Source organism: Pseudophryne corroboree, chromosome 7 (genome assembly GCF_028390025.1).
Source record: "Pseudophryne corroboree isolate aPseCor3 chromosome 7, aPseCor3.hap2, whole genome shotgun sequence".
NCBI lineage: Eukaryota > Metazoa > Chordata > Amphibia > Anura > Myobatrachidae > Pseudophryne > Pseudophryne corroboree.
The window spans coordinates 496,400,184-496,424,654 of NC_086450.1; the positions used below are offsets into that span (position 1 = coordinate 496,400,184).

Genomic DNA, 24,471 nt, shown 5'->3' on the forward strand with positions numbered 1-24,471 from the left:
ATTAAGATGCCTCTTTTCTTTGAAGAATCATCTTTTCGGCCATTACCCTGGTAAAGGCCCGGGGTGCCGTGGATACTTCAACGGCAGCGTCTGAAACTGATATTGACAGTTCTGTACCACGAACCAGAGGTATCCTTGTTGCGAAGGACAAATTTGGACATGGAGGTAATCCTTGATGTCCAGGGACACCATATAGTCCCCTTTTTGGTTCGCTATCACTGCTCTGAGTGACTCCATCTTGATTTGAACCTTTTTATATAAGTGTTCAAAGATTTCAGATTTAGACTACGTCTCACCAAGCCGTCTGGCTTCAGTACCACAATATAGTGTGGAAGACTAATACCCTTTTCCTTGTTGTAGGAGGGGTACTTTTATTATCACCTGCTGGAAATACAGCTTGTGAATCTTTTCCAATACTGCCTCCCTGTCGGAGGAAGCCGTTGGTAAAGCAGACTTCAGGAACCTGCGAGGAAAAGATGTCTCGACTCTCCAATCTGTACCCCTGGGATAATACTTGTACGATCTAGGGGTCAACTTGCGAGTGATCCCACTGCGCGCTGAGATTCTTGAGACTACCCCCCCACCTCACCTGAGTCCGCTTGCACGGCCCCAGCGTCCTGCTGAGGACTTGGCAGACGTGGTGGAGGGCTTCCTTTCCTGGGAAGGGGCTGCCCGCTGCAGTCTACTTCCCTTACCTTTATGTCTGGGCAGATATGACTGGCCTTTTGCCCGCTTGCCCTCATGGAAACGGAAGGATTGAGGCTGAAAAGACGGTGTCTTTTTCTGCTGAGATGTAACTTGGGGTAAAAAGGTTGGATTTCCCAGCTGTTGCCGTGGTCCCCAGGTCCGATGGACCGACCCCAACTAACTCCTTCCCTTTATACGGCAATACTTCCATGTGCCGTATGGGATCTGTATCACCTGACCACTGTCTTGTCCATGACATCTTCTGGGAGATATGGACAACGCACTTATCTTGATGCCAGAGTGCAAATATCCCTCTGTGCATCTCGCGTACATATATATAGAATGCATCCTATTAAATGCTCTATATCAATAATATATTTTCAGTCAGGGAATCCGACCAAGCCAACCCAGCACTGCATCTCCAGGCTGATGGCGATTGCTGGTCGCAGTATAACCACCGTATGTGTGTATATACTTTTTAGGATATTTTTCCAGCTTCCTATCAGCTGGCTCCTTGAGGGCGGCCGTATCTGGAGACGATAACGCCACTTGATAAGCGTGTGAGCGCCTTATCCACCCTAAGGGGTGTTTCCCAACGCGCCCTAACTTCTGGCGGGAAAGGGTATAACGCCAATATTTGCTATCGGGGTAACCCCACGCTTCATCACACACTTCATTTTATTTTATCTGATTCAAGAAAAACTACAGGTAGTTTTTTCACTCCCACATAATACCCTTTTTTGTGGTATTTGTAGTATCAGAAATATGTAACACCTCCTTCATTGCCCTTAACGTGTGGCCCTAATGAGAAATACGTTTGTTTATTCACCGTCGACACTGGATTCAGTGTCCGTGTCTGTGTCTGTGTCGACCGACTGAGGTAAATGGGCGTTTTTAAAGCCCCTGACGGTGTTTCTGAGACGCCTGGACCGGTACTAATTGTTTGTCAGCCGTCTCATGTCGTCAACCGACCTTGCAGCGTGTTGACCTTCTCACGTAATTCTCTCAATAAGCCACCCATTTCGGTGTCGACTCCCTAGAGAGTGACATCCCCATTACAGGCAATTGCTCCGCCTCCTCACCAACATCGTCCTCATACATGTCGACACACACGTACCGACACACAGCACACACACCGGGAATGCTCTGACAGAGGACAGGACCCCACTAGCCCTTTGGAGAGACAGAGGGAGAGTTTGCCAGCACACACCAAAAACGCTATAATATATATAGGGACAACCTTATATAAGTGTTTCTCCCTTATAGCATCTTTATATATATATTAATATCGCCAATTAATGCCCCCCCTCTCTGTTTTAACCCTGTTTCTGTAGTGCAGTGCAGGGGAGAGCCTGGGAGCCTTCTCTCCAGCCTTTCTGTGAGAGAAAATGGCGCTGTGTGCTGAGGAGATAGGCCCCGCCCCTTTCTCGGCGGGCTCGTCTCCCGCTCTTCAACGGATTATGGCAGGGGTTAAATATCTCCATATAGCCTCTGGGGCTATATGTGAGGTATTTTTAGCCAATATATAGGTTTTCATTTGCCTCCCAGGGCGCCCCCCCCCAGCGCCCTGCACCCTCAGTGACTGCGTGTGAAGTGTGCTGAGAGGAAAATGGCGCACAGCTGCAGTGCTGTGCGCTACCTTTAGAAGACTGCAAGAGTCTTCTGCCGCCGATTCTGGACCTCTTCTTACTTCAGCATCTGCAAGGGGGCCGGCGGCGCGGCTCCGGTGACCATCCAGGCTGTACCTGTGATCGTCCCTCTGGAGCTGATGTCCAGTAGCCAAGAAGCCAATCCATCCTGCACGCAGGTGAGTTCACTTCTTCTCCCCTCAGTCCCTCGTTGCAGTGATCCTGTTGCCAGCAGGACTCACTGTAAAATAAAAAACCTAAGCTAAACTTTTTCTAAGCAGCTCTTTAGGAGAGCCACCTAGATTGCACCCTTCTCGGCCGGGCACAAAAATCTAACTGGAGTCTGGAGGAGGGTCATAGGGGGAGGAGCCAGTGCACACCACCTGATCGGAAAGCTTTACTTTTGTGCCCTGTCTCCTGCGGAGCCGCTATTCCCCATGGTCCTTTCAGGAACCCCAGCATCCACTAGGACGATAGAGAAACAGTGTATTTGGTTTTAAATTGAAAAATATTTAAAAAGCTTAACTGTATATTACAACCTATGTTGCATACATGACATATGTTACTGTGTGTTAAATACATAGTTGCCTACCCTCCCTCATTTTGCAGGAGACTCCCTGAAATAGCAGCAATCTCCCTCACTCCCTGAAAAGTCCATCAATCTCCCTCATTCTTGGGGGAAAAATAAATCAGATACATACATTCAAATGGGATCCTTAGTGCCATTTCCCTGCATTGGTTATAAGGAACAATGGATCCCTATGGCCACTTACAGTATATTGAACCTCTTGTAAGACACAATACACAAACAAATCCTGCAAAATATCAGTGTCTTTTCTTCAACAAATAGATCTTACTAACTTTGGGGCAAATCCTGCAAAATATCAGTGTCTTTTCTTCAACAAATAGATCTTACTAACTTTGGGGCTCATTTACATTTGGATGTAAGTCATTTTCATGACACGCCTCCCCGATGTAGTAGTACTCGCCCGCGCTGATAGGTGTTACTTTCACAATCTCCCTGAAATGCTTTTTCAAAAGTAGGCAAGTATGGTTAAATAGCACTAAAAAGTTTATCTTTATTGTGGCCGATCGCTGAACTTTGATTGCAAGCAGACATGACCAGACTTGTCAGTATTAAAGCGTGACATGTCCAGACCTGTATATTAGCGATAAAAGATTTACACCAAATACTGTGTATTAAACCGTATATATCGATGCATACAAACCACATATATGTTGCATACATGACATATGTTACTGTGTGTTAAATAGCACTAAAAAGTTTATCTTTATTGTGGCCGATCGCTGAACTTTGAGTGCAAGCAGACATGACCAGACTTGTCAGTATTAAAGCGTGACATGTCCAGATCTGTATATTAGCGATAAAAGATTTACACCAAATACTGTGTATTAAACCATTTATATCGATGCATACAAACCACATATATGTTGCATACATGACATATGTTACTGTGTGTTAAATAGCACTAAAAAGTTTATCTTTATTGTGGCCGATCGCTGAACTTTGATTGCAAGCAGACATGACCAGACTTGTCAGTATTACAGCGTGACATGTCCAGACCTGTATATTAGCGATAAAAGATTTACACCAAATACTATGTATTAAACCGTTTATATCGATGCATACAGACCACATATTACAGTGTATTACAGAGTATATAGCACTGTATACAGACCACATATTACAGTGTATTACAACGTGTATAACGCTGCAAGCATACCACATATTACTGTGTATTAAACCGTTTATATCGCAGCATACAAGCCGTATGTTACAGTGTATTAAACAGTGTGTGTATTGCTGCATACATGCCATTTATTACTGTGTATTAGAGTGTATAGCACTGTATACAGACCACATATTACAGTGTATTATAAGTGTATAACGCGGCAAGCATACCATATATTACTGTGTATTACAGAGTGTATAGCACTGTATACAGACCACATATTACTGGGTATTACGTGTATAACGCTGCAAGCATACCACATATTACTGTGTATTAAACCGTTTATATCGCAGCATACAAGCCGTATGTTACAGTGTATTAAACAGTGTGTGTATTGCTGCATACATGCCATTTATTACTGTGTATTACAGAGTGTATAGCACTGTATACAGACCACATATTACAGTGTATTATAAGTGTATAACGCGGCAAGCATACCATATATTACTGTGTATTACAGAGTGTATAGCACTGTATACAGACCACATATTACTGGGTATTACGTGTATAACGCTGCAAGCATACCACATATTACTGTGTATTAAACCGTTTATATCGCAGCATACAAGCCGTATGTTACAGTGTATTAAACAGTGTGTGTATTGCTGCATACATGCCATTTATTACTGTGTATTACAGAGTGTATAGCACTGTATACAGACCACATATTACAGTGTATTATAAGTGTATAACGCGGCAAGCATACCATATATTACTGTGTATTACAGAGTGTATAGCACTGTATACAGACCACATATTACTGGGTATTACGTGTATAACGCTGCAAGCATACCACATATTACAGTGTATTACAGAGTGTATAGCACTGTATACAGACCACATATTACTGGGTATTACAACGTGTATAACGCTGCAAGCATACCACATATTACTGGGTATTAAACCGTTTATATAGCTGAGCACCATATATTACTGTATAAGTTACTGTGTGTTAAATAGCACTAAAAAGTTTAAACATTATTTTTTGCAAACATATGTAGAAACAGTGTATTTGGTTTTAAATTGAAAAATATTTAAAAAGCTTAACTGTATATTACAACCTATGTTGCATACATGACATATGTTACTGTGTGTTAAATAGCACTAAAACGTTTATCTTTATTGTGGCCGATCGCTGAACTTTGATTGCAAGCAGACATGACCAGACTTGTCAGTATTACAGCGTGACATGTCCAGACCTGTATATTAGCGATAAAAGATTTACACCAAATACTGTGTATTAAATTAAACATTATTTTTTGCAAACATATGTAGAAACAGTGTATTTGGTTTTAAATTGAAAAATATTTAAAAAGCTTAACTGTATATTACAACCTATGTTGCATACATGACATATGTTACTGTGTGTTAAATAGCACTAAAAAGTTTTATTACAACCTATGTTGTATACCTGACATATGTTACTGTGTGTTACATAGCACTAAAAAGTTTAATCATTATTTTTTGCAAACATATGTAGAAACAGTGTATTTGGTTTTAAATTGAAAAATATTTAAAAAGCTTAACTGTATATTACAACCTATGTTGCATACCTGACATATGTTACTGTGTGTTAAATAGCACTAAAAAGTTTAAACATTATTTTTTGCAAACATATGTAGAAACAGTGTATTTGGTTTTAAATTGAAAAATATTTAAAAAGCTTAACTGTATATTACAACCTATGTTGCATACCTGACATATGTTACTGTGTTAAATAGCACTAAAAAGTTTAAACATTATTTTTTGCAAACATATGTAGAAACAGTGTATTTGGTTTTAAATTGAAAAATATTTAAAAAGCTTAACTGTATATTACAACCTATGTTGCATACATGACATATGTTACTGTGTGTTAAATAGCACTAAAAATATATTTTGCTAATGTAATACCCTTATGGGGGTATGAATTTTAAACAAATAATACTATGTGATCATGTGCAATCTGACTATCTGCACCAGTATTATGTGTTCCAGAATCATAATATATATAATAAATGTATATCGTTTAAATAAGACACAGATGCATTAAATTGAATAGTAACAATACTCTTATGTTATGTTGGTAATAATGTAACGGGCTATTTTAACATAACAGATCCTATTTAGGAAAATGATGACATGATATGCCTAGTGACCCAAGTTATTAAAACTTTTTACTGTAAATATAATGTTTGTGCATGCATACGCCATGAGATATGTACTTCTATTAAGCACAAACAAGCATATTGGCATTCTACTCTGACATTTAGGGTAAAAGATTAGAATGGATCAAGGTAGCATAGCGTAAGGACAGACATAGGTTCAGCGGCCTCTTTGACAATCCATGTTATGGATATGAAGTAAAACCACCATTAATAAGCATTAAAAAGGAAACCATCCTAAAATTTTGGTATAATTTTTAAACAAATAATACTATGTGATCATGTGCAATCTGACTATCTGCGCCAGTATTATGTGTTCCAGAATCATAATATATATGATAAATATATAGCGTTTAAATAAGATACCGCATTCTCACACTGACATACATATGAAAACCGATAATAAGCAGTTCCGGCTACTGTAATCCTTTACATGATGATTTTGGTATATACACATATACTACAGGTCACTACAAAGATATGAATCATGATATATAAGATCACTAAACAAAACAAGAGATCTGTAATGATTTCTGACTAACTAGTTAACTCAGTATACAGTAATCATATAGGTCCCTGTGTCATATAGATATGCGCTTGGCATAAATATTTCCACACGTTCCTAAATCTAAGATGTTTCATGCATGTTGTAACACTAAATATTGCAAATAGAATATCAACATGACAGATGATACAACTGAATTTATCATGATGAATCTTATATAGTCCTATATTTTGCTAATGTAATACCCTTATGGGGGTATGAATTTTAAACAAATAATACTATGTGATCATGTGCAATCTGACTATCTGCACCAGTATTATGTGTTCCAGAATCATAATATATATAATAAATGTATATCGTTTAAATAAGACACAGATGCATTAAATTGAATAGTAACAATACTATTATGTTATGTTGGTAATAATGTAACGGGCTATTTTAACATAACAGATCCTATTTAGGAAAATGATGACATGATATGCCTAGTGACCCAAGTTATTAAAACTTTTTACTGTAAATATAATGTTTGTGCATGCATACGCCATGAGATATGTACTTCTATTAAGCACAAACAAGCATATTGGCATTCTACTCTAACATTTAGGGTAAAAGATTAGATTGGATCAAGGTAGCATAGCGTAAGGACAGATATAGGTTCAGCGGCCTCTTTGACAATCCATGTTATGGATATGAAGTAAACCCACCATTAATAAGCATTAAAAAGGATACCAAGAATATGATTTTGACATATGGCCCCAGATTTTCAAATAAAGGATGTGCAGCGTATCTCCTTATTTAATCCTAATGAAGTCATAGTATTCAACAGGCATATGTATCTAGATTTTTCTTTAGTGACATACATAGTGATGTTACAACCACTTATATCTAGCTCAAACTGTTCTAGATCATAAATTTTCACCTTTTTGTGATTACTAGTGTGGAATCGTAGAAAGTGTCATGCCAAAACTTGTAATTTTCTTCATGTTGCTTAAATCTCTTTGTGTATTTTTAATGATATACACATGATCCAATATCGTTTTAAAAAGCATCTTAGTCATGCTGATATATTTATAAATGAATGGGCTTATTAAGCAGTAAATTACACCAAATGTGTGGAGCAGTTAATGAATCTTTTTTATTTCTGTTTTATTGTTATTTCTGTCAGAGAACTTCTGAGTGATATGAATATATTGGCATGCTTGACATGGTCCACAGGGATAACAGACAGATAATGATGGATTTTTCCTCTGATGCTTGGAAAAGTGACTTCTAAACAAATTATCCCGTAAATTTGTTGATATCTTCCAGATGATCTGTATGGTCTTATCAAATTCTTTCTTCAGAGCATAAACAGTGGTGAGTATATATCGATATTTGTGTAATGACGCATTGATGTGTATCCACTCTTTACAGTATGTAACAATGTATATCCTTACTTATAACCAAGACAAGAGAACGCACCTTGTGCCAAATAAGATACATTGTTACATACTGTAAAGAGTGGATACACATCAATGCGTCATTACACAAATATCGATATATACTCACCACTGTTTATGCTCTGAAGAAAGAATTTGATAAGACCATACAGATCATCTGGAAGATATCAACAAATTTACGGGATAATTTGTTTAGAAGTCACTTTTCCAAGCATCAGAGGAAAAATCCATCATTATCTGTCTGTTATCCCTGTGGACCATGTCAAGCATGCCAATATATTCATATCACTCAGAAGTTCTCTGACAGAAATAACAATAAAACAGAAATAAAAAAAGATTCATTAACTGCTCCACACATTTGGTGTAATTTACTGCTTAATAAGCCCATTCATTTATAAATATATCAGCATGACTAAGATGCTTTTTAAAACGATATTGGATCATGTGTATATCATTAAAAATACACAAAGAGATTTAAGCAACATGAAGAAAATTACAAGTTTTGGCATGACACTTTCTACGATTCCACACTAGTAATCACAAAAAGGTGAAAATTTATGATCTAGAACAGTTTGAGCTAGATATAAGTGGTTGTAACATCACTATGTATGTCACTAAAGAAAAATCTAGATACATATGCCTGTTGAATACTATGACTTCATTAGGATTAAATAAGGAGATACGCTGCACATCCTTTATTTGAAAATCTGGGGCCATATGTCAAAATCATATTCTTGGTATCCTTTTTAATGCTTATTAATGGTGGGTTTACTTCATATCCATAACATGGATTGTCAAAGAGGCCGCTGAACCTATATCTGTCCTTACGCTATGCTACCTTGATCCAATCTAATCTTTTACCCTAAATGTTAGAGTAGAATGCCAATATGCTTGTTTGTGCTTAATAGAAGTACATATCTCATGGCGTATGCATGCACAAACATTATATTTACAGTAAAAAGTTTTAATAACTTGGGTCACTAGGCATATCATGTCATCATTTTCCTAAATAGGATCTGTTATGTTAAAATAGCCCGTTACATTATTACCAACATAACATAATAGTATTGTTACTATTCAATTTAATGCATCTGTGTCTTATTTAAACGATATACATTTATTATATATATTATGATTCTGGAACACATAATACTGGTGCAGATAGTCAGATTGCACATGATCACATAGTATTATTTGTTTAAAATTCATACCCCCATAAGGGTATTACATTAGCAAAATATAGGACTATATAAGATTCATCATGATAAATTCAGTTGTATCATCTGTCATGTTGATATTCTATTTGCAATATTTAGTGTTACAACATGCATGAAACATCTTAGATTTAGGAACGTGTGGAAATATTTATGCCAAGCGCATATCTATATGACACAGGGACCTATATGATTACTGTATACTGAGTTAACTAGTTAGTCAGAAATCATTACAGATCTCTTGTTTTGTTTAGTGATCTTATATATCATGATTCATATCTTTGTAGTGACCTGTAGTATATGTGTATATACCAAAATCATCATGTAAAGGATTACAGTAGCCGGAACTGCTTATTATTGGTTTTCATATGTATGTCAGTGTGAGAATGCGGTATCTTATTTAAACGCTATATATTTATCATATATATTATGATTCTGGAACACATAATACTGGCGCAGATAGTCAGATTGCACATGATCACATAGTATTATTTGTTTAAAAATTATACCAAAATTTTAGGATGGTTTCCTTTTTAATGCTTATTAATGGTGGTTTTACTTCATATCCATAACATGGATTGTCAAAGAGGCCGCTGAACCTATGTCTGTCCTTACGCTATGCTACCTTGATCCATTCTAATCTTTTACCCTAAATGTCAGAGTAGAATGCCAATATGCTTGTTTGTGCTTAATAGAAGTACATATCTCATGGCGTATGCATGCACAAACATTATATTTACAGTAAAAAGTTTTAATAACTTGGGTCACTAGGCATATCATGTCATCATTTTCCTAAATAGGATCTGTTATGTTAAAATAGCCCGTTACATTATTACCAACATAACATAAGAGTATTGTTACTATTCAATTTAATGCATCTGTGTCTTATTTAAACGATATACATTTATTATATATATTATGATTCTGGAACACATAATACTGGTGCAGATAGTCAGATTGCACATGATCACATAGTATTATTTGTTTAAAATTCATACACCCATAAGGGTATTACATTAGCAAAATATATTTTTAGTGCTATTTAACACACAGTAACATATGTCATGTATGCAACATAGGTTGTAATATACAGTTAAGCTTTTTAAATATTTTTCAATTTAAAACCAAATACACTGTTTCTACATATGTTTGCAAAAAATAATGTTTAAACTTTTTAGTGCTATTTAACACAGTAACATATGTCAGGTATGCAACATAGGTTGTAATATACAGTTAAGCTTTTTAAATATTTTTCAATTTAAAACCAAATACACTGTTTCTACATATGTTTGCAAAAAATAATGTTTAAACTTTTTAGTGCTATTTAACACAGTAACATATGTCAGGTATGCAACATAGGTTGTAATATACAGTTAAGCTTTTTAAATATTTTTCAATTTAAAACCAAATACACTGTTTCTACATATGTTTGCAAAAAATAATGATTAAACTTTTTAGTGCTATGTAACACACAGTAACATATGTCAGGTATACAACATAGGTTGTAATAAAACTTTTTAGTGCTATTTAACACACAGTAACATATGTCATGTATGCAACATAGGTTGTAATATACAGTTAAGCTTTTTAAATATTTTTCAATTTAAAACCAAATACACTGTTTCTACATATGTTTGCAAAAAATAATGTTTAATTTAATACACAGTATTTGGTGTAAATCTTTTATCGCTAATATACAGGTCTGGACATGTCACGCTGTAATACTGACAAGTCTGGTCATGTCTGCTTGCAATCAAAGTTCAGCGATCGGCCACAATAAAGATAAACGTTTTAGTGCTATTTAACACACAGTAACATATGTCATGTATGCAACATAGGTTGTAATATACAGTTAAGCTTTTTAAATATTTTTCAATTTAAAACCAAATACACTGTTTCTACATATGTTTGCAAAAAATAATGTTTAAACTTTTTAGTGCTATTTAACACACAGTAACTTATACAGTAATATATGGTGCTCAGCTATATAAACGGTTTAATACCCAGTAATATGTGGTATGCTTGCAGCGTTATACACGTTGTAATACCCAGTAATATGTGGTCTGTATACAGTGCTATACACTCTGTAATACACTGTAATATGTGGTATGCTTGCAGCGTTATACACGTAATACCCAGTAATATGTGGTCTGTATACAGTGCTATACACTCTGTAATACACAGTAATATATGGTATGCTTGCCGCGTTATACACTTATAATACACTGTAATATGTGGTCTGTATACAGTGCTATACACTCTGTAATACACAGTAATAAATGGCATGTATGCAGCAATACACACACTGTTTAATACACTGTAACATACGGCTTGTATGCTGCGATATAAACGGTTTAATACACAGTAATATGTGGTATGCTTGCAGCGTTATACACGTAATACCCAGTAATATGTGGTCTGTATACAGTGCTATACACTCTGTAATACACAGTAATATATGGTATGCTTGCCGCGTTATACACTTATAATACACTGTAATATGTGGTCTGTATACAGTGCTATACACTCTGTAATACACAGTAATAAATGGCATGTATGCAGCAATACACACACTGTTTAATACACTGTAACATACGGCTTGTATGCTGCGATATAAACGGTTTAATACACAGTAATATGTGGTATGCTTGCAGCGTTATACACGTAATACCCAGTAATATGTGGTCTGTATACAGTGCTATACACTCTGTAATACACAGTAATATATGGTATGCTTGCCGCGTTATACACTTATAATACACTGTAATATGTGGTCTGTATACAGTGCTATACACTCTGTAATACACAGTAATAAATGGCATGTATGCAGCAATACACACACTGTTTAATACACTGTAACATACGGCTTGTATGCTGCGATATAAACGGTTTAATACACAGTAATATGTGGTATGCTTGCAGCGTTATACACGTTGTAATACACTGTAATATGTGGTCTGTATACAGTGCTATATACTCTGTAATACACTGTAATATGTGGTCTGTATGCATCGATATAAACGGTTTAATACATAGTATTTGGTGTAAATCTTTTATCGCTAATATACAGGTCTGGAAATGTCACGCTGTAATACTGACAAGTCTGGTCATGTCTGCTTGCAATCAAAGTTCAGCGATCGGCCACAATAAAGATAAACTTTTTAGTGCTATTTAACACACAGTAACATATGTCATGTATGCAACATATATGTGGTTTGTATGCATCGATATAAACGGTTTAATACACAGTATTTGGTGTAAATCTTTTATCGCTAATATACAGATCTGGACATGTCACGCTTTAATACTGACAAGTCTGGTCATGTCTGCTTGCACTCAAAGTTCAGCGATCGGCCACAATAAAGATAAACTTTTTAGTGCTATTTAACACACAGTAACATATGTCATGTATGCAACATATATGTGGTTTGTATGCATCGATATAAACGGTTTAATACACAGTATTTGGTGTAAATCTTTTATCGCTAATATACAGGTCTGGACATGTCACGCTTTAATACTGACAAGTCTGGTCATGTCTGCTTGCAATCAAAGTTCAGCGATCGGCCACAATAAAGATAAACTTTTTAGTGCTATTTAACCATACTTGCCTACTTTTGAAAAAGCATTTCAGGGAGATTGTGAAAGTAACACCTATCAGCGCGGGCGAGTACTACTACATCGGGGAGGCGTTTCATGAAAATGACTTACATCCAAATGTAAATGAGCCCCAAAGTTAGTAAGATCTATTTGTTGAAGAAAAGACACTGATATTTTGCAGGATTTGCCCCAAAGTTAGTAAGATCTATTTGTTGAAGAAAAGACACTGATATTTTGCAGGATTTGTTTGTGTATTGTGTCTTACAAGAGGTTCAATATACTGTAAGTGGCCATAGGGATCCATTGTGCCTTATAACCAATGCAGGGAAATGGCACTAAGGATCCCATTTGAATGTATGTATCTGATTTATTTTTCCCCCAAGAATGAGGGAGATTGATGGACTTTTCAGGGAGTGAGGGAGATTGCTGCTATTTCAGGGAGTCTCCTGCAAAATGAGGGAGGGTAGGCAACTATGTATTTAACACACAGTAACATATGTCATGTATGCAACATAGGTTGTAATATACAGTTAAGCTTTTTAAATATTTTTCAATTTAAAACCAAATACACTGTTTCTACATATGTTTGCAAAAAATAATGTTTAATTTAATACACAGTATTTGGTGTAAATCTTTTATCGCTAATATACAGGTCTGGACATGTCACGCTGTAATACTGACAAGTCTGGTCATGTCTGCTTGCAATCAAAGTTCAGCGATCGGCCACAATAAAGATAAACTTTTTAGTGCTATTTAACACACAGTAACATATGTCATGTATGCAACATAGGTTGTAATATACAGTTAAGCTTTTTAAATATTTTTCAATTTAAAACCAAATACACTGTTTCTACATATGTTTGCAAAAAATAATGTTTAATTTAATACACAGTATTTGGTGTAAATCTTTTATCGCTAATATACAGGTCTGGACATGTCACGCTGTAATACTGACAAGTCTGGTCATGTCTGCTTGCAATCAAAGTTCAGCGATCGGCCACAATAAAGATAAACGTTTTAGTGCTATTTAACACACAGTAACATATGTCATGTATGCAACATAGGTTGTAATATACAGTTAAGCTTTTTAAATATTTTTCAATTTAAAACCAAATACACTGTTTCTACATATGTTTGCAAAAAATAATGTTTAAACTTTTTAGTGCTATTTAACACAGTAACATATGTCAGGTATGCAACATAGGTTGTAATATACAGTTAAGCTTTTTAAATATTTTTCAATTTAAAACCAAATACACTGTTTCTACATATGTTTGCAAAAAATAATGTTTAAACTTTTTAGTGCTATTTAACACAGTAACATATGTCAGGTATGCAACATAGGTTGTAATATACAGTTAAGCTTTTTAAATATTTTTCAATTTAAAACCAAATACACTGTTTCTACATATGTTTGCAAAAAATAATGATTAAACTTTTTAGTGCTATGTAACACACAGTAACATATGTCAGGTATACAACATAGGTTGTAATAAAACTTTTTAGTGCTATTTAACACACAGTAACATATGTCATGTATGCAACATAGGTTGTAATATACAGTTAAGCTTTTTAAATATTTTTCAATTTAAAACCAAATACACTGTTTCTACATATGTTTGCAAAAAATAATGTTTAATTTAATACACAGTATTTGGTGTAAATCTTTTATCGCTAATATACAGGTCTGGACATGTCACGCTGTAATACTGACAAGTCTGGTCATGTCTGCTTGCAATCAAAGTTCAGCGATCGGCCACAATAAAGATAAACGTTTTAGTGCTATTTAACACACAGTAACATATGTCATGTATGCAACATAGGTTGTAATATACAGTTAAGCTTTTTAAATATTTTTCAATTTAAAACCAAATACACTGTTTCTACATATGTTTGCAAAAAATAATGTTTAAACTTTTTAGTGCTATTTAACACACAGTAACTTATACAGTAATATATGGTGCTCAGCTATATAAACGGTTTAATACCCAGTAATATGTGGTATGCTTGCAGCGTTATACACGTTGTAATACCCAGTAATATGTGGTCTGTATACAGTGCTATACACTCTGTAATACACTGTAATATGTGGTATGCTTGCAGCGTTATACACGTAATACCCAGTAATATGTGGTCTGTATACAGTGCTATACACTCTGTAATACACAGTAATATATGGTATGCTTGCCGCGTTATACACTTATAATACACTGTAATATGTGGTCTGTATACAGTGCTATACACTCTGTAATACACAGTAATAAATGGCATGTATGCAGCAATACACACACTGTTTAATACACTGTAACATACGGCTTGTATGCTGCGATATAAACGGTTTAATACACAGTAATATGTGGTATGCTTGCAGCGTTATACACGTAATACCCAGTAATATGTGGTCTGTATACAGTGCTATACACTCTGTAATACACAGTAATATATGGTATGCTTGCCGCGTTATACACTTATAATACACTGTAATATGTGGTCTGTATACAGTGCTATACACTCTGTAATACACAGTAATAAATGGCATGTATGCAGCAATACACACACTGTTTAATACACTGTAACATACGGCTTGTATGCTGCGATATAAACGGTTTAATACACAGTAATATGTGGTATGCTTGCAGCGTTATACACGTAATACCCAGTAATATGTGGTCTGTATACAGTGCTATACACTCTGTAATACACAGTAATATATGGTATGCTTGCCGCGTTATACACTTATAATACACTGTAATATGTGGTCTGTATACAGTGCTATACACTCTGTAATACACAGTAATAAATGGCATGTATGCAGCAATACACACACTGTTTAATACACTGTAACATACGGCTTGTATGCTGCGATATAAACGGTTTAATACACAGTAATATGTGGTATGCTTGCAGCGTTATACACGTTGTAATACACTGTAATATGTGGTCTGTATACAGTGCTATATACTCTGTAATACACTGTAATATGTGGTCTGTATGCATCGATATAAACGGTTTAATACATAGTATTTGGTGTAAATCTTTTATCGCTAATATACAGGTCTGGAAATGTCACGCTGTAATACTGACAAGTCTGGTCATGTCTGCTTGCAATCAAAGTTCAGCGATCGGCCACAATAAAGATAAACTTTTTAGTGCTATTTAACACACAGTAACATATGTCATGTATGCAACATATATGTGGTTTGTATGCATCGATATAAACGGTTTAATACACAGTATTTGGTGTAAATCTTTTATCGCTAATATACAGATCTGGACATGTCACGCTTTAATACTGACAAGTCTGGTCATGTCTGCTTGCACTCAAAGTTCAGCGATCGGCCACAATAAAGATAAACTTTTTAGTGCTATTTAACACACAGTAACATATGTCATGTATGCAACATATATGTGGTTTGTATGCATCGATATAAACGGTTTAATACACAGTATTTGGTGTAAATCTTTTATCGCTAATATACAGGTCTGGACATGTCACGCTTTAATACTGACAAGTCTGGTCATGTCTGCTTGCAATCAAAGTTCAGCGATCGGCCACAATAAAGATAAACTTTTTAGTGCTATTTAACCATACTTGCCTACTTTTGAAAAAGCATTTCAGGGAGATTGTGAAAGTAACACCTATCAGCGCGGGCGAGTACTACTACATCGGGGAGGCGTTTCATGAAAATGACTTACATCCAAATGTAAATGAGCCCCAAAGTTAGTAAGATCTATTTGTTGAAGAAAAGACACTGATATTTTGCAGGATTTGCCCCAAAGTTAGTAAGATCTATTTGTTGAAGAAAAGACACTGATATTTTGCAGGATTTGTTTGTGTATTGTGTCTTACAAGAGGTTCAATATACTGTAAGTGGCCATAGGGATCCATTGTGCCTTATAACCAATGCAGGGAAATGGCACTAAGGATCCCATTTGAATGTATGTATCTGATTTATTTTTCCCCCAAGAATGAGGGAGATTGATGGACTTTTCAGGGAGTGAGGGAGATTGCTGCTATTTCAGGGAGTCTCCTGCAAAATGAGGGAGGGTAGGCAACTATGTATTTAACACACAGTAACATATGTCATGTATGCAACATAGGTTGTAATATACAGTTAAGCTTTTTAAATATTTTTCAATTTAAAACCAAATACACTGTTTCTACATATGTTTGCAAAAAATAATGTTTAATTTAATACACAGTATTTGGTGTAAATCTTTTATCGCTAATATACAGGTCTGGACATGTCACGCTGTAATACTGACAAGTCTGGTCATGTCTGCTTGCAATCAAAGTTCAGCGATCGGCCACAATAAAGATAAACTTTTTAGTGCTATTTAACACACAGTAACATATGTCATGTATGCAACATATATGTGGTTTGTATGCATCGATATAAACGGTTTAATACACAGTATTTGGTGTAAATCTTTTATCGCTAATATACAGGTCTGGACATGTCACACTTTAATACTGACAAGTCTGGTCATGTCTGCTTGCAATCAAAGTTCAGCGATCGGCCACAATAAAGATAAACTTTTTAGTGCTATTTAACACACAGTAACATATGTCATGTATGCAACATAGGTTGTAATATACAGTTAAGCTTTTTAAATATTTTTCAATTTAAAACCAAATACACTGTTTCTACATATGTTTGCAAAAAATAATGTTTAAACTTTTTAGTGCTATTTAACACACAGTAACATATGTCAGGTATGCAACATAGGTTGTAATAAAACTTTTTAGTGCTATTTAACACACAGTAACATATGTCATGTATGCAACATAGGTTGCAATATACAGTTAAGCTTTTTAAATATTTTTCAATTTAAAACCAAATACACTGTTTCTACATATGTTTGCAAAATAAAAAATAAAAAAAAAATGGACATGTCACACTGTAATACTGACAAGTCTGGTCATGTCTGCTTGCAATCAAAGTTCAGCGATCGGCCACAATAAAGATAAACTTTTTAGTGCTATTTAACACACAGTAACATATGTCAGGTATGCAACATAGGTTGTAATATACAGTTAAGCTTTTTAAATATTTTTCAATTTAAAACCAAATACACTGTTTCTACATGTTTGCAAAAAATAATGTTTAATGCAGAAGTAGACTATGGTAACCTCAGCACAGCCTAGAAGAACAATAAGCAATATGGAAGCCATCACGATGATTATTACATGTCTTATGCTTTGGAGAAGGGAAATGTTCTACCCACAGTAATGAGTGTGTTTATATGGTGCTAATGTTCCTCTACAGAGATAACAATCGAAAATGGTCATGGTCAAATTGTACATCGTACTTCTGAGGGGTTTCTGTGACATTTTAAAATGACCTGTGATGACCCCGTGCTTCTAAGAAATGGACATGGTCAAATTGTACATCGTACTTCTGAGGGGTTTCTGTGACATTTAAAATGACCTTTTAAATTAGTGCCATTTGTGATGACCCCGTGCTTCTAAGAAAATGGCCACGGTCATTAGTGATTATCCTTTTTAAAACTGTAACATGTGTGACTCATGAAGTTTCAGCTGCTGGAATGTAAGAACATTTTGTGTTACAAAAAAAAAAAGATGTATTTTAAAGTGTGTGTCATATGTGACATTCTTTTCAAAGCCATTAACTTTTAATACGGTTTAATATCGAACACTATAAATTTATATAACATTTTATATTAAGCGATATAAAACACTATCATTTAATATTAAAAGGGGGCTGGGCCTAGGAGAAGTGGGTGTCACCACCTGTCAAGTTTGACAGAAAGGTTGTCTTTATCTACTCTTGTAGAAAGGTTAAGTCGAGTGCTACTCTGGCAAATTAGGCAGTACTACAATGTTGGTTAATAGCATTGGAACTTATTACAGCGGGAATAGCACTATCAGATGAAATATGGGAAGGTGCAGTGTGATCATTCCTCCAAGTTTGCTCCATAATTTAAAAAAAAAAAAGAAAGAAAGAAAGAAATAATATATCAGACTTTATTACTGGATAGATCATCAGCTCCCATGAGTTCACCACTACGGAATCACAGATGTTATGGTTAATGTTAAGTTTTAGAAACTGAGGAACAGTTATAACCACATTTTTACACAATAAATACAGGGATACTATTCTTCTTCTCAGAGTACTGATACAGAGGTGGGCGCTACTGCAGCCACAACTACATCTCTTTGCACAGTGCAAGTGTATGTTTATGCTAATGCAGCAGATCAGCTTCATACTGAGAGCCGGCTGCGGGGCTAATCCACCACTATGCATACAGAGACGCACCATCAATCGCATCATCAGACATTGTTCTAGCCCTATGGAGGTGCAGAATGTCCATCTAAACGTGGCTGCCGGTGCCAGTGCAACTGCTGTAAAAGCCGCAATTGCTGGCCATGACATGCCCTCTTCTGGTTAGCCATCCTCTGTTACTTCTCATGAACTCACACCGAAATTGTCTCTGTGTGTCCAACTTAGTTGTGCGAGACCCATCGATAACCATAAGGACGCATGTGCAGTGTAGCTTTGAAGCATGCAAACATTGGCTGCTTGCGTCTGATGCCACAACAGCGCCCACCTCTGAATCAGGACCAAGAGAAAATGAGGCTCCTGTGGAATATAATAACCGATGTAACATCTTTTCTGATGTTGCTATGGGAGCACAAAATAATACAGCTCAGTTTCATAAAGTGAAGTGGTTGAGAGAGTTCCATTTACCTTCTGTAATGCTCTGTGTTTTACAAATTCCAGTGGTTTCAAATGGTAAAATAAAGTCCTCTGAGAAGAGATATCCTTGGAGGCTTGACTCGGAACCTGGAAGACATCAAATGCACCATTGCAGTTTTACTGAACTGAATATCCTGCTATATAATGTTACATTTTGCACATGTAAGGTACATACTAGATGTGTCATCTTATGATATACTGTAAATTGTTCTTTTTCTTTACTTTGAATATTAAACTATCCATACCTAATATGTGATCAGCCTACTGACCCTCAATGAGGGTCAAATTTAGAACATGTGATGTTAATTGGTTCCAACAGTTAGTTCTTTATCAGCTTTACAAGCCTCCTATGAAGTGCATATCTTCTCTTACATTGTACTTTTTTAGAGCTGTATAAGAAGGCATATAAAAGAGTTATACCCCTTTCAGACATCAGATCCTGGAAATTGCTGGGTCTGAGCTCCATGACCCTGCTCTGGAGAAAGGTCGCACATCCGAAGCTTAGTCTCAGGTTGTTTGCATTCAGACATACCAAAATCCCTGGTTGATGCGCATTCAGAAGCATAAACCCAGGATTTTGATGCAAGTTTGGAAGGGACCTAAGAGAATTAAGTGACTTACTAATGGAACTCCAAGTATCCAAGTGTGAGTGAAACTTGCCAGGACTTGCCTTTCTTGACACAGCTATAGAGTTTAACACCATAATGCAAAAGCTACATTGTAATCTGCATCAACAGTGGGTCACCCATGACGCCAAATCTAAACAACGGAACAAGGAGACATTTTTTGTGGACCAGGAATGATCCAAGTTCTGCCTTTACGCTGACAAGTGCTACCCCTATGTCACCTAACCGCCACAAAATATCAGTTACAGTTCAAAAGACTAATGTGCATCTAGTTCCCTTCCACCGGTTTGCAAGCTTTACTCACCAAGAGACTAGAGTTAAAGGTACTAATAAGCAGTGTCCTCTGCCTTGCAAACCACATCCTCTGTTGAAATGCAGAGTCTTCTGAGAGAAGTCCCTGGAGAACCACGAAGCCTTCTTAAGGGAAAAAGGCATCTGCTAAAAGTGCTGCTCTCCCACAGCTCACTTCACCTAGGACTGTAAGTTTAGCGCTAATTGCACAGAATGTCGTAGCACAGATCACAACACAGCTCTCCGTCCTGGGCCTCCCTCATGGACTTTACAATACAGTTGAGGTGACATGGAGCATGGAAGGGGGCACAATGCAGAGCAAAAAGACACTACTGCAATCACACCAGAGATAACTTCACAATGTACTGAATTCCGTAAAGATCCATAAGTGGCAGATCTTGCTCTAAAATCTGTTTAGTCAGAGTCCACTCCAAAGGTCAGTCAGATAAAACTGTCAAACGTTATGCAATCCTAGATGATCAAAGTAACAAGTCTCTAGCCATGTCAACATTCTTTGAAACCTTTAATATTGAAGGCTTCAACACCCCCTACTCCTTAAAGACCTGTGGAGGGAGCTTTGAGACAACAGGATGGAGAGCTACTGGCTATCAAGACATGCCTTTCCTTACCAACTATCACTGAAGGGTTAGCATTACTGCCTCACAGCAATTATTGGTTATTGGTTTGATTACCACCATGGCCTTAACTACAGTATGTGGAGTTTGAACTTTCTCCCCATGCTTCTGTGGGTCTCCTCCAGGTATTCTGGTTTCGTCCCACAATCCAAAAATATATTGGTAGGTTAATTGGTTCACAGCAAATATTAACCTTAGTGTGTAAGTATGTGCAGATATATGTGTTTAGGGCAGGTTGGATGGGTCAAGTGGTTCTTATCTGCTATCAAAATCTAATCTTTCTGTTGCAGGGTACACTGGTATTCCACAGGGAATAACATTGGGGGTGTAGAGTAGGATCTTGATCCGAGGCACCAACAGGCTAAAGCTTTGACTGTCCCAGGATGCAATGCACCGCCTCCTCTATAACCCCACCTCCGTGCACAGGAGCTCAGTTTGTAAGTTGGTGCCTGGAGTGCAGGTCGCTAACAGGGAGGTCTGCTGCTAAGCAAAAATAAGAAGACTTCAAGGGCTGCAGCATAGTAACTTAGTGCTAGATGTCATTCTGACATCTCATGCTGCAGCTCCATCACCTCCTCCAACCGCTCTGTACACTCCCGCGCCCTGGTTGCCGGGTACCTACAGCGGAGAGCTCCGGTCTCCTTCAGGCACACACAGACACTACTGCTGCTCTCCAGGATTGCATGGCCGCATACAGGGAGGAGGTAAGAGGGTCCCCTAGGTGGGACCCTCTGCAAAACGCGATCAGGCGCGAGCCTTGGGAGACGGACAGCGCGTGCTGGCATGGACACTGTGTTGGTACAGGGACTCCACTAGACCACCAGGGCAGGAGCACAGGTCAGATTATACAAAAAAATCCATTTTAATAGACACAGTACTCGGTGAAGTCCCCAAGGGGATAAGGCTCTGACCTGTAGCCCCTCCCCAAGCAGCAGGCACCATTTACAGCAAGTATTCCCGCCCTGGAGCTGCATCTCTCTTTCTCCCTCAATCCCTGTCAGAGTTTGGGCGCCATTCTACACAGCTGCGCTGATTCTGGGACTGCTGAGCTCCTGTCTCCTCTGTAAAGCCGCCTGTATCCCAGTATCATGCATTTTACAGGACACTTAAGTATTCTACATGTTTATTAGACAGTGTTAGCTAAGAAACGGTGCATTTATTCAGGGTATTTTAGTACAAGTTCCCTGAGATATACATCCAGCCTTTACTGTGCATTGTTATATCTATATTGACATATAGGATTACTCTGTAAATTACTTCGTATTGCTAGTCCAGTGCAGTTTTGTTGTTGTTTGTAATAATTTCTGCATTGTAGAATTTGTGCTCATAAGTTTACATACCCTAGCAATTTGTGATTTTCTGGCCATTTGTCAGAGAATATGAATGATAACTCACAAACTTTTCTTTCACTCATGGTTAGTGGTTGGGTGAAGCCATTTATTGTCAAACAACTGTGTTTACTCTTTTCAAATCATAATGACAACAGAAACTACCCAAATGACCCTGATCAAATGTTTACATACTCCAGTTCTTAATAACGTGTATTGCCCCCTTTAACATCAATGACAGCTTGAAGTCTTTTGTGGTAGTTGTGGATGAGGCTCTTTATTTTCTCAGATGGTAAAGCTGCCCATTCTTCTTGGCAAAAAGCCTCCAGTTCCTGTAAATTCTTGGGCTGTCTTGCATGAACTGCACGTTTGAGATCTCCCCAGAGTCACTCAATGATATTGAGGTCAGGAGACTGAGATGGCCACTCCAGAACCTTCACTTTATTCTGCTGTAGCCAATGACAGGTCGACTTGGCCTTGTATTTTGGATCATTGTCATGTTGGAACGTCCAAGTATGTCCCATGCACAGCTTCCGGGCTGATGAGTGCAAATTTTCCTCCAGTATTTTTGGATAACATGCTGCATTCATCTTGCCATCAATTTTGATCAAGTTTCCAGTGCCTTTGTAGCTCACACATCCCCAAAACATCAGCGATCCACCTCCGTGTTTCACAGTAGGAATGGTGTACCTTCCATCACAGGCCTTGTTGACTCCTCTCCAAATGTAACGTTTATAGTTGTGGCCAAAAAGTTCAATTTTGGTCTCATCACTCCAAATGACTTTGTTCCAGAAGTTTTGAGGCTTGTCTTTGTGCTGCTTGGAATATTGTAAGCGGGATGCTTCGTGGCATTTGCGTAGTAATGGCTTTCTTCTGGCCACTCGACCATGCAGCCCATTTTTTTTCAAATGCCTCCTTATTGTGCATCTTGAAACAACTACACCACTTTTTTTCAGAGACTCCTTTAATTCAGCTGAAGTTATTTATGGATTCTTCTTTGCATCCCGAACAATTTTCCTGGCAGTTGTGGCTGAAATTTTTGTTGGTCTACCTGACCGTGATTTGGTTTCTACAGAATGCCTCATTTTCCACTTCTTAATTAGAGTTTGAACACTGCTGATTGGCATTCTCAAATGCTTGGATATCTTTTTATATCCTTTTCCTGTTTTATACAGTTCAATTACCTTTTCCGAGGAAAAAGGGCCCTAATTTGCACACCTTAATTAGGTAGTGAGGTGCTACTCTGCTTGAGACTTAGTAAAGTGTACAAAGAGGAAAAGTAGCAGGTGCACAATCTCACACTAGCTCAACCTGTAGTAACCAGAGGCACTTAGCATATTCCTGGCCAGGGCTATGAGCTTACCCACCGCATCAAGGTAGCCTCTCATTGGGTAAGTTCCTAACACTATCTATAAGGGTTCAGGTCCGGGGGGCAGGACACCCCAGAGCCACCCAGCCAGACAACCCCAGGGCATCGCAGGAGTGATAAAATTATAGGGTTAAAGTGGCCAGGAATATGCTAAGTGCCTCTGGTTACTACAGGTTGAGCTAGTGTGAGATTGTGCACCTGCTACTTTTCCTCTTTGTACACTTTACTAAGTCTCAAGCAGAGTAGCACCTCACTACCTAATTAAGGTGTGCAAATTAGGGCCCTTTTTCCTCTGTAACCGATGTATTCATACATTTTTGAAGGTAGGAGACGGCTTCATCCTAATTTAGCACCCTCCCCCACCCACCCCTCTGATTTTAAATAGTCTAACACTCTAGCCTTTACATTTGGAATGAGCACACTGTGGTAAGACTCCTACATTTTGTTTAATATGGCAGTCCATAATGGGGGGAATTCTCTGGGGTGCGGGGCTCCCTGTGCCTGCCGTAGCTGGGTGTCCCTGGGGCAT

General features: G+C 37.2%; 1 long non-coding RNA gene across 2 annotated transcripts in view; it reads left to right on the forward strand.

Annotated features, from left to right (window-relative positions):
• The window catches only part of LOC134943921 (uncharacterized), a 94,596-nt gene that overhangs the window by 61,352 nt on the left and 8,773 nt on the right, over positions 1-24,471 (forward strand). For both annotated transcript variants that reach the window (XR_010181826.1, XR_010181825.1), the window contains exon 3: positions 19,718-19,860. This is a non-coding gene — a long non-coding RNA (uncharacterized LOC134943921). The remainder of the gene's footprint in view (positions 1-19,717; positions 19,861-24,471) is intronic.